General features: G+C 42.4%; 1 protein-coding gene across 1 annotated transcript in view; it reads right to left on the bottom strand.

The window, feature by feature from the left end:
- The window catches only part of EDAR (ectodysplasin A receptor), an 80,360-nt gene extending 68,509 nt beyond the window's left edge, over positions 1–11,851 (bottom strand). The window contains exon 1 of the mRNA XM_083501546.1: positions 11,557–11,851. The gene's annotated coding sequence lies outside the window, so the exon portion shown is untranslated. The remainder of the gene's footprint in view (positions 1–11,556) is intronic.
- Positions 11,852–12,501: the final 650 nt, after the last annotated feature.

The raw sequence follows: 12,501 nt of genomic DNA, 5'->3' as shown, positions 1-12,501 counted from the left end.
TAAACCCTACATAATATTTGTATAACTAGAGCTCTTTTTAAAAAGGGGGTTGGTGTGGGGACTTTTGTGAGGTGAGAGCTGCAACAACTATCTATTGTCCACTCTACTAGTCTCACTGTAACAGACGCAGGTAATTTCAATATAATTATCTCCATCCCTCCCACCATCATGTGAATTCCATTTACCTCTACAAAATGCTTATAATCTCATAAAGTGCTTTGGCCACTTGTTTCTTCAGGCACATGAGAGACGTGTATTGGATCTTCTGTTTCTCTTCTAGCTACCTTAGGATAGATAACAACAGCGTTGTTACCAGGGCACGATGAATTAATAGACATTCTCATTCATAATGAGCAGAAGCCCTTGAGATCATGTATGGGGATTCTGAGACCCTGATGATGATGTTAGCTCACGTTAGCTCCACTCAGCATGGTCTGGGATGATGGGAGTTGTAGTCCAACTATTTATGGAAGTGCAAAGGCTTCCCATCTCTTCTCTAGGCCCCAGCGTTTCCAGATGTACAACTCTAATCCTCCAACCAGCACTGAATACTAGGTCATGATGTTCTTCAGCAGTTGCCTAGCTTGCAGCTGGTTTGTTTCTGAGCCTTGAGGTTTCCAATATTTAAATTGTGTTCCAGAATGAATAAGATAAGAATCAAACAGCGCATGATGATCAACACATCTAAGAGCCAGTCAACTCAAATATATTGCTTTTCATCTTAACAGCTGTCTTTTTAACCCTCACTAGATAAGCCAAGAAAAATATTTGTTCGAGAGAGAAACACCCGCATTGCATTATATGTTGTGAAAACAGGATAAAAATAGCAACACGAATACATACGAAAGTACGGCAGTGCTTGTTTTGGAAGGACACAATAACCATCATCATCATCGATGATAGCGGCCGCGGTTCTCTTGAGTGCCAGTTCTTATGTAGCCAAAACTGTGCCACCCACTCACAAGAGGGAGGGACCAGCATGCTTGGGAAATCCCTGAGGTTTGCAGAAAGGCAATAACCTAAGGGGACCAATAAAACCAGGCCAATGTAGCATGCTCAGTAGGCACGGAATGCTGACTGACGGCTGAGGTGGGAGAGAATGGAAAAACTGATGGGCAGGGGAATCGAATGGAACACTGAGCAAATGCATTCCACATCACAATATTTTGGTACACACATACTACTTGCTCATTTACAGTTTGTATTTGGAAGAACTTTTAAGGCACTTACCCCAGTCACAGAAATATGAGTCAATCCTTAGAATGCTAAGGATCAGCTAAATTCTCATAAATGGGTACAGTGGTACCTCGGGTTAAGAACTTAATTCGTTCTGGAGGGCCGTTCTTAACCTGAGGTACCACTTTAGCTAATGGGGCCTCCCACTGCCGCCGCGCGATTTCTGTTCTCATCCTGAAGCAAAGTTCTTAACCCGAGGTGCTATTTCTGGGTTAGCGGAGTCTGTAACCTGAAGCGTCTATAACCCGAGGTACCACTCTATATGTGTACAAGGAAACAATTTGAGTCACACAGGTTCTGCTCTCCCCTGCTGCCTCCTATGCCTGTTCTGAGGTTTCTCCACAGAAGTTTGGGGAGCAGAAAGGAAGAGGAAGTTCTGCTGTACGAGTCAAAGTCGTTATGCTAACAGGGCAGCTTCACTGGATGCAACCCTTTTTGTATTACCCTCCAGAACGAGGCCCCAGAATGGTAATTTTCAGTCTGTAGTCTAATCTGTGCTATCATCATCATCATCATTCCAGGGACCATAGGATGGCAGTCCAGGTCATCCAAAAAGGGGCATTATCCACTAACTGGCAGTCTTATAAAAGGTTTCTGCATATATAACATGATCTAATAATTTCAAGGCAGCTGGGGGAAAGTATAAATCTGTTTGTCATCTCGCAGGAGAGAGGGGAACTCAAATGGTGGTGATTGACAGGATTATTCTAGGAAAGCATCATAAATCAAAACCAGCAAGCATGGGGGGAGGGGAATCTCCTGAGAGCTGCCAGAACACTGGACATGTATAAAAGATTAGATGTCTGGAATCTATGCCAAAATGGGACAGGGATCTGGGATGCTTTTAAAAAGCACTGTCTCCTCCAATAGACTCAACAGAGGACAGCCATGATTATTAGCTAGCTTGAGGCTTGTGTTTTTTCTCCACAGTGTAACCCAAAGATTGTAGTTTGCATCTAAATGCCAAATGTTGCAGCCAAGTGGTGGTGCAAAGCCACAAGACACAACAAAACACAATCTTGTGCAATTCTAGGAAAACACAAATCCTATTTATTTCAAGGGCAAAGATTATTACAATATAGGATTAGATATCCATGCTTATTACAAAATTTCGCAGTAGTTATAACACTCTTGAAATCCCACTGTATGATTAACTCCTTCCTTTTTTGGGTGTGTGGGGTGTTAGGGGAGGGTAGTACCTCTGGGGGAACACGTCGTTCTCCTTCTAGGGTAGTTTGTCCACCTTTGGTTCCGCCACCCACCCGCACTCAGCTCTCACCTGGCTCCTAGAAGCTGTCAGCATGTGACAGCAGCCACACCCCAGGAAATGAACGAGCGGCTAAACCAGGTGACGGTAGCCAATGGGGCTCAAACCCTTGGTTACTTAGGGACCTCCCCTGCATGCAAAGACTGGCTCCATCTGATTCAGCAGATAGGACCACTAGAGGGTCCAGTGTTCAAGAAGGCAGTTTCTGCAAGTGCTGTAGAGGGAAGAGAAGGGCTGATTGGGCTCGTCACCCTGGAAGGTAGCCCATCTAGAGGGAAAACTCTGATCCTAACTCTCTGCTGCCTTGTGGGATATATTCTGGAGAAGAACAGGCTAAGGGGTAAACCCTACACAAATGCAGAGTGAAGTCCCTAAGATGGTTGGGTGGTGCCTTGTACGTATCCTTCCAGCAAGTCCTTGCAGCCAAGCTGGTGCCAAATGTACTGCTCTGCTTTCCTTTGGACCACTTCAGCAAGGCCAAGGGGGGCAGCTCAGGATCCACACTGTTTTGGCTTGCACTCCAGGAGGTCACTTTGGTGCTGCTATTGCAGCAGTTTGATTTCACCCTTGGAGGCGAATTCCACTGCCTTTCGAGACAGATAGATGCCAACAATTTATTTCAAAGGAAAGGATTATTACTACAGTATCTAGGATAGGATTGCCATATTTGAAAAAGTGAAAATCCGGACACAAAAGTTGTTGAGTGTTGTTGGGGTTTTTTGTTTTGGCAAAGTTGTTGTTAGCTATTTTTTTATATAGCTCAGCGGAAATTCTGCCCGAATGCCAGTTTCGACAGGTGAATCCCAGTTATGTCCAGGAAATTCTGGACGTATGGCAGCCCTAATCTAGGATTAGATATTCATGTATATTATTTTTCACAGTAGCTGTAACATTCTTGAAATCCCACTGTATTATTAACTCTTTCTAGAGTGTTTAAGGATAATATACCATGGGCAATTAGTAGCAGTATTTGCATGGAACAACACTTCTGTTATGTATAGAATTATATAACATGAGTAGTAAAGAAAGCCTATCAGATGTGTTTTCACAGGCAACAAATGTGAGCAGCCGTCCTGTTTATTTAGTGTTTTCATTAAGTCATTTCCATCCTGCCATTTGGGAGCCAAACCCTCACAAGACAGTTTACAATATAAGAAATCAGGATTAAAACGTTAATACAATACATGTCAAAACAATTTATAAAACAACCCATAGTCATTACTTTTCAGATGTCGTCGTATGAATTGTTTTGATATGTATTGTATTAATGTTTTAATCCAAAAGCAATATAAGCATATAACATCAGATTAAAATGTTGTCACCATGTTTTAATTTGATGTTGCTTAATGGCTAGTTTTGATATATATATTTAGCTTAATATGACAATCCAAATTTCTTATTTTGTAAATAATGCAGTGAAAGCTGAGGGGGAAATAGTAATTTCAGGATATGTTTAAACACTATGAGAGGGTGGCCAAGCAATGTTTTTGGGGGAGTTCCACTGACGTGGGACCACCGTGGAGAAGAATTAGTCCTTGATACCCTGATATTGGCAGATCAGAGAATAGGGTCACACCCACACCATTCATTAAAAGCACATTGCTTCCTACAAAGAATCACCAGAACTGTATGTTGTTAAGGGTGCTGGGAATTGTAAATCTGCAAGAGATAAATTACAGTTCCCAGGATTCTTGGGAAGAAGTTATATGTGCTTCAGATATATGGTGTGGCTGTGACCAATTTAAGACCAATTTAAGTTCTGTTCCCATTCTACTCTTGTTTAAGAGAGATAATGAAGTTCTTTTCTAGCTTCTGGACACCTAGAAATGTCCATGCATGTGTAAAGAACCCTTCCAATAAATTTCCCAAATAGTCAAGGGCTATGATAGCAACGCTTTAAATTGAGCCTGAAAATTGTTCCATCTGCCATCTTATTTTCCATCCAGAGATAAGATAGCACAACACCTGTCTGCTGTTAATTAGTTAAGAATAAAGTCCGTAGAATTCCATGGCAAGCTTGGTCCACAATAAAACTGAAACAAATACCTGAGGTTTCACGCAACTTTGCCCATCAGATTTTTGCACAAGATTTCAAAAACCTAACTCACATTTGCATTTTGAACCTTCAGATTTGAATGTTTTAGACTTGTTGGCACCGTTCACTGGCATTCTTCAAATGTGAAACCTCGTAAGATGTCAACTGTCAAATACTAATTACTCTTGTGTGTTATCTTGCAAATCGCTTCAAAAGCACCTGGCAGGACACCACCATCAGCTTGTGCCGTTTGCAGTCCCAGGCAGGCGTCAAAAGCAGAAGCTCTCTCGAAACCCTAGCGAGCTGTTGTTCGCGGCTGGTGGGTTTTTCTCCAGGATCAATGGCACTATTTCAGAAAACGTGTTTGGAGAATTGCAGCCAGAAGGCGCCTGTGAAGATATTAACCATCACTCTATCTGCCTCAGGCCCTTTAGCGGAAAGGTTGTGGTAAACACACAGTTTGCTTCACATCTGTATGTTTTGAAAATCACACTATGACAGTGTTATCTCATGACTCAGAAGCATCTCTGTAGGCAGTTTGACTCTAATTGGCCCACAGGCCTATCTGCGATACACTGACTAAGGCTTGTAATCCGTGAGTTTCCTTTCCCCCTTAATTAGTGATCCTGTGGTGTTTTGAAGTGTGCTCTTCCTTTCCCCCGTTGCCTTTATTTTAACTTTATTTTAAAATAACATCCCAGGTTAAAAAGAAAACACTCAACACTTGAATACTTATGGGTCAAAGCCTTTCTAATGTATATGTGAGCAAAGCATTTCTACCCCACCTATCTAATGTACCTATGAGCATTCTGCATGTGAACTTGATTGCTTGTTCCTTGATTACTCATCTCTTGATGACTTTTAGTCAAATGTGTGGGCTGTCTCATTGAAAGGCATGTTGTTGTTTTTGAGGTAAGCTGATGCCAAATGAAAATTATGAGTGTGGTGCGCAAATCTTTCCTTCGCACCTGCAATTTATCACTTAGCTATACCGAATCTACATGTGTGAACGGTTCCTGTTTTGGAAAGAAGATACACATGTGTACATACATCTTAAAAAATGAACCCAGATATCTACTTTGCATAACGGGATGCTTGGTTTCTTTGCTCTCTTTGTGAATCACTGACATTGTCTTTAGAGGTTCCTCCAACCCCCCAGTGCTTGGGGCAGAAGATAAAGGAGATGCCCCACAGCAGAAGTAGATGGTGTGTTGGAATCTTATCCTGTGTGTTTTGTAAAAGGAAGGGCATCTGCAAACTGCAGGCGAGTGAAACCTACTCTCTGCTGCATAGCCCTGGAGCTCTGGCATTCAGGCTGAAAGTAGGCCATTGCTCTGCAGTTGGTTTTGGTGTTATACAATCAGCACACATGAAGCTTTACAGAATGATAAATGAGGCAAGTTTCCTACTCCTAAGTAGCAGCAGATGTGAAAGAGCAGGCATGAAAGATTGATGATAAAGAGCTACGACCAATAAAAAACAACAACAAACCCAGTGTAGATTCAGTTCTAACAAAAATGAGGGAAACCGAAAAGGTCCATGCCCACTTTACTGATGTTAACAACAACAACAACAACGGCCACCACATCGGAAGTAGCTTTTATCCTTTATCTTTCTGTTCGTGATGATTCAGACTTGTGGCCCCCTGTATCATTTCAAATGGGTACCCTGTGGCCCCTGCTTACAAGCTGGCCAGTTATATCGGGCCTAAAAGCTTTAGACAAGGAGGAGAGCTAAATGGGGTACAAAGCTGGTTCATTTGGGTGAATGTGAGACTGCCCTACTAACCCCAGTCTGCTCTCTGCCAGTCCCCACCTGTCCAAGCAATTGCACTGCCTGTCAGCATTCTCCTCCTTAGTCTCCGGATTTCATGTTGTATAGCGAGGAGGATGGAAGCAAAACTAGAATTAGTTGGCTCTGCCTGTCTTTGGCTCTGACTCCACCTATTCTTGGCTTCCTGGCCTTCCACCCCATCAATCCTGATGGGCAGCAGCTACCACTGGGGACAAATATCCAAAACCACACAGCAGTGGCTCACTTTTCGTATTTTTCTTTTTGTCGAAATTGGGTATGGCCAACTGGTGGTCCACTGGCCACTCCTATAGCTTGATTTGACCTGCTTCTCTCTCCTGTCCCAAAACCATCCCTGCAGAGAATGCTTGTGAGTACATATATGTCCTGCAACACATGAAATAGGTAGGAGGATTGCCTTAAAATGGGAGGGGAAAGCTTCAGGGCTGGTGTGAGCACCTCAGCGTCTGTTTAGACACCTTCCTGCTGTGACGCCTAGTGACTTATACATGCTCTGAGCCTGACAGTAATAGCATATTTGCTGTGGGACTATCTGCCCCACAACCAGTCAAGGAGATTGTAGGCCTCCAAGCTCAGGAAGCAGGTTGGCAGGAGTTGACATTTCACTGCATTGTAGAAGACTCACTTGGAAGCACATTTCAAGTCTTTATTCTTGACATTAGTGGTACCATGCATTTGCGGTCCCTCCAATGCAGACAAAGAGCTTGTACTGGTGCAAAGGCTTCCTCCATAGTCTTAATCTCTGCATAAACATCCCAATCGGACCATTAGCTTATACTTGGAATTGGCATAGATAGAGCATGACTGAAGCAGATCAGAGTCCATTTTATGATTTTTACTTATGGGATGCTGGCTGAAACCATTAAACGTAATTTACAGGGCAATCCTGCATGTCTACTCAAAAGTAAGCCCAACTGAATAAAACAGGGCATAAGCCCAGGAAAGGGAGTGTAGGATAGGATTGCAGTCTTAATTTCCTTAAGAAGGCAGCATTTAATAACATGCATATTGCATTGGGTCAAACCATATTCTAAAATACAAATTGGCTTGTTTTGCAGGATGGCTGATGCAAAACTGCACTTCCCTAGCAATATTTCTTAGTGGTTTATTTCTCAGCTTTAGAAATTTGTTTCCTACCTATTTTGAATGAATTTGAACTTTGCGCATTTCTTAATATTTTATCTTCCTCTTCTAGGTTAGAGGGCATTTCATTATGAAATACTCTCTCCTCGTTAAAGTATTTATACCCTGTGGACAACTCACCTCCTCAACTTCTTTTTGATATGATAAATAGCTTGATCGTGTTAAGTTGCTAGCTGCTAGGCTTGTTTTCCAATCCTTAAAAATTCTCATAACTCTTTTCTTGAACGCTTTCCAATTATTTTTAATGTCTTTTTGTCAAAGTGGACATAATTCTAAACACAATGTTTCAGCAGTGCTATTAACATCACCTCTGCCCTCCCGCACCCGGTTCCTCAGTATATTTGTCTTCACATTTATTTCACAGTTGTTATAAGCAGTAGTGTTTAATTAACTGATGGTCTAAAGCTGCAATTCTGTGCCCACTTACTAGGGGGCAAGTCCCTTTGCGCAGTGCATTAATAACTTCTGAGAAAGATATGCATAGGATTGGGCTGCATATTATTTGCACTTCTGCATCGCATGCGCAAATTGGCATGTGTGATGGTTGCGCATGCATGCATTTTGCTGTGGTCCCATGTGAGATACATAGACTCTGGGCCATTGTGGCTTCCTGCATAGATCACTATTCCAAATGGTTTCACTAGAAATCAAAGAGCAGTATATAACTCCAGATTTGTGTCAATGTAAGCAAGGTCAAACTTTGGCACAGGGAATGTTGTTTGAAGCCAGGAAAGCTGCTGCCAGGGGCAATTTATTTCCTTTGCTCATGTTTTTCCTTTTTTTCTGCCTGTGTATTCAAGAATGGAAAAAAAGATGTCTTGGGGGAATAATTACAAACATTAACATTTAATAATTATTTTCTCCTTGGTGGCTTTCTTAAATGAAATATTTCAGAATTCCTCAGCCAAGGAAGATTAAATTAAATACTTCTGATCTGAGTCATTTAGCTGACTTCCTTTTGCCCACCTGAGCCAATTGCTACTTTTCTTTCTCTTTTTCATTATCTTGCATTCATTTGGCTCTTGTACAGTTTCACTGACTCTGCAGCAGCTTCATATTCAGAATTTATCTGATGATGGCCATGCTCAGTTCTGCCCCTATCAGCAGGAAACACCCCACGGGGCTCCTGTTATGCCCAGTCTTGTGGCCCTCACTCAATAAATTTTCATCAGTGAGCCTCATAACATATTGCCCGGAGCAGATCCCAGAATCAAAGCATCAGAAACTCAGAAGTACTGTACATTTCCTTGTATAAAACTATGCTTTTTTAACTCTAAAATAGTGTTCATAATCGGGGCTCGTCTTATACACAGATACATCTCCCCCCATTTTCTTAAATCAGAGTACCCCATAATAGTAGGGGGTGTCTTGTACATGGGGTCGTCTTATACACGGAAAAATACGGTACATAATGCCCCTGTATAAATTAGCACTGCACAATTTATAGAATCCAAGTCTTTACTTCCACGTGTTCATTGGCACAGTACAATAACTAATAATAACTAGAGTGGCACACACTTAGGCATAGGTGCCGAGTTGCAGCCAACTTTTTTGGGGGGGCTGACATCATGCGTGCGATGCACATCTTGTGCATATGATGTCACGCACGTCACATGCATGACGACTTGCATCAGGAGAGTGCCTACCAGGCATCTTCTCAATGTAACATTTGTGTGCCAGGCCGCACTGGTCTGTGTATCTCTCCTGACACTGTGCAACCCAGGGCAACATCCTGCCAGGCCTTCTCTGCCCCCTCAAGATAGGAGGGGGCTGAGCCCCACCCAGACAGACATGGGGGGGGGCTGTAGACGCCTCAGCCCCATAGAATTGGCACGCCTGCACTGAGAGACTAGAAAGTTAGACTCCTCCAGCTTATGAAAGTAAGGAGGGAAGAAAAAACTGCATAGATGTTGACAGAGATACAGATTTTGTTTTATTGCCATGCATAATAGCAGCAATAAAACATAGCATGGTAATAAAATATTGGGATAGTTTTAGCAGCAGCAACAGTGGGTTCACCCAGCATCCAACGGTTGAGAAGGGAATTTAAGGGCATATATAATTCACATTTTAGTCCCTGCAATATGTATCGTATACTGCAGGAACTGAAATATCAAAGTATTAGCACGGGAGAACACAGAAGAAAAAATCTAGCCCATAAAATTTAGAAAGGGCTCCTTCCTCACATGTGAAATTGTTGCTCCCCATCATCCTTGGGAGTATGTAAGATACTGTCACACCAACAAATTTGATGTTAATTTGTAAATATATATATATATATTGAAAAGTAAGAAAAATTAATTGGCCCAAAGGCAAGCTTTTGACTGGATGACTTAGTAAGGACGAGAGGGTTTTCTTAATGGTCAGGGTCTGACCGCACTGGGATGGGGAAGGAACTGCCTGCTGCATTAGACTGGTTACTGACCAGAGGGATTAGTGAATGGGTAAACAAACTAAGGCCCAGGGGCCGGATCCGGCCCAATGGCCTTCTAAATCTGGCCCGCGGATGGTCCAAGAATCAGCATGTTTTTACATGAGTAGAGTATGTCCTTTTATTTAAAATGCATCTCTGGGTTATTTGTGGGGCAAAGGAATTCATTAACCCCCCCCCCAAAAAATATAGTCCAGCCCCCCCACAAAGTCTGAGGGACTGAGCCCCATGCTGAAAAAGTTTGTTGACCCTTGGATTGGTGCATTCAGGGCATGGCTGGCTAGCTTGCATCAGCAGCTATTCACTTGACCTGACTCTTCACATGGTGTGCTCTTCTCTCTGCATAGCTTGATTGGGGGCAGCAGGTTGGAGCAGAGGCAGAGACCACCCTGCTTTTTAGCAGGAAATTATATTAGTTGATGCCTTTGAGAAGGCAGTTTGAAGAGTTGATCCTTGCAGAATCACACTGCCACGAATAACAAGGAAAGCTAATTTTATGTAGCTGAGCAGGAGTGAAACACAGGAATATCAGTAACTGACAAAGCGGTCAGGGCATGCTTACAAAACTCAGGTGAGCAAAGACTGTGTTCCACCCAATGGAGGGAGGTATGTCCTGTGCCTTCAGGCCTTGATCCTCATGTTAAAGATGCCCCTATGCCATATAGCAAACGGATGGAAATGGAGAGCTTGTCCTATCCATTTGCAGGAATGTAGTGACCACTGCTGGCCAAAGGATGATTAGATGGGCTGTTGGTCTGCAGATCTCTTACGTTCTTGCACAGTGCAAATCAGCTTTGGTCTCAAGAGATTATTACTGCAGATTTTAAGACAGCTGAGGAGCAGATCCAGTTTAGTCATGCAAGGAACAGATCCATTAAATGTTTCTGTCTGTATGGCTGTTAAAACAGCATTCCCTGGAACTCACGGGTGTCTCCCTGCACCTTCCCACTGCTGGTCAGAAATGCTAAACAACATGCTTAAAGATCTAGCAGAATGCAATCATTTTCTTTCTAGCGCTTGGGTTCCCTGTTGCTCTATAATATTGAGAAAACTTTCTCCTGGAAACAAAACCGTACATGCTCCTAAACTTGTATTTACAGGTATGTAATTCCCCACATTCAATCAACCTCATCCCGGCGGGTGCTGAGGTGCCTTGCAGTAATATTCTTTGTTCCCGTCAGCGTATAAGTTATAAACATATTGCTGGTATTCTGTACAACTCAAGTAACGAAGCTGCAGTCTCCAAGCACAAACTCTAAAATACCAAAAAAACCAACCACCTATCAAAGCTTATTGTGGCCCATTGTTACAAATAGCCATATAGCAAAAACCCAACTTCTTGGATATATGCTCCATGCTGTATTACACAAGGAAACACAAGGAAACATCACACTTTGATTGAATCCTCAATGGAGAATGTGCCCACAGTTGTTTGGAAGACATATGGGGGTGGAGGATAAAAATGTGGAATCCAGGGCTTTCAGCACATCCCATGAGCGGAGGCGCTTCTCGTGAAATATTAAAAATGACAAGTATTTTGAAAACAGTATTTTGACTGCTGTATCCCGATCGCCGCCACAAAGAGTATCTAGCTTCCCCGAACATAAATTTCTTATGGAAAAGAAATCTTACCTTGCGCAGAATTAAAGAACAAAGCCGAAATCCAGCCAAGCAAGCAGTCTGTCACTAAAACGCTGACAATATCCAGTTTCGAGCTACTGCAGCGCTTTTTGCAGTTGCCTATGGGCATCACACCATCAGAGGCTGCAAGGCAGTTAGGTGGACCATATCTCATGGGGGTTCCAAGACCTACTGCTGTCCATAAAGGGCCACCATGTACCCTGTGCTTCGCTTGTCCTACACTTACTTTGCAGTCTCAGAGGACTTCCCCGCAACTTTCCCCTGAGTGGCTTTCCTTGGAGTTTGATAGATCTGAAAACTGCGAAAATAATGGGTTTCCCTTCTGTGGAAACTCACCTGCACCACCTAGGGGTCTAACACAGGATAGGAAAAGCTACTGGAATGGGACATAGGCTCCCTCCCTCGCAGAATTCTTTTGCCTGGGTTCACACTACAGTTTAATGCCAGATCTGATACAGCCTTGCTTTATTTAACATTATTTATTATGATTATTTGTACCTTGTATTTGAGGATACAGATCATTCCAAAGCAGCTTAGTTACAGATGACGGCGCATTTAATCTTTGCACATCGAGAAGCTATGGTTGGGATAAATCTAAAAACCACTGTTTAAAAATTCTTGAAGATGGGCTAAACGTTGGCCTCCTCTTCCCTCCCCATTTTTTTGTTTGACATATTTTCGCCAAAATCCACATGGTGCATTTTTACTTTTGTGAATGCAAATGGGAGAGATTTAATTTTTCAAAGAAGACCCTCCCAAAGCTTGGGGCAATTGTTTGTTAGTTTAATTAATTTTAAAAACTGTATGCTGCTGAACAGTAAATAAAAGCTCTTAGTGGCTTATAAAGAAGTATATATTGAAATAGTAAACAAAAATCAATGTTAAAAAAAGGAAGATTATTCATCTCTATTCAGCACCTAGGAAAATAATAATAAT

This window comes from Podarcis liolepis, assembly GCF_965112155.1.
Source record: "Podarcis liolepis genome assembly, chromosome: 4".
In the NCBI taxonomy this organism is placed as follows: domain Eukaryota; kingdom Metazoa; phylum Chordata; class Lepidosauria; order Squamata; family Lacertidae; genus Podarcis; species Podarcis liolepis.
This window is presented reverse-complemented; position numbering and strand designations above follow the sequence as displayed.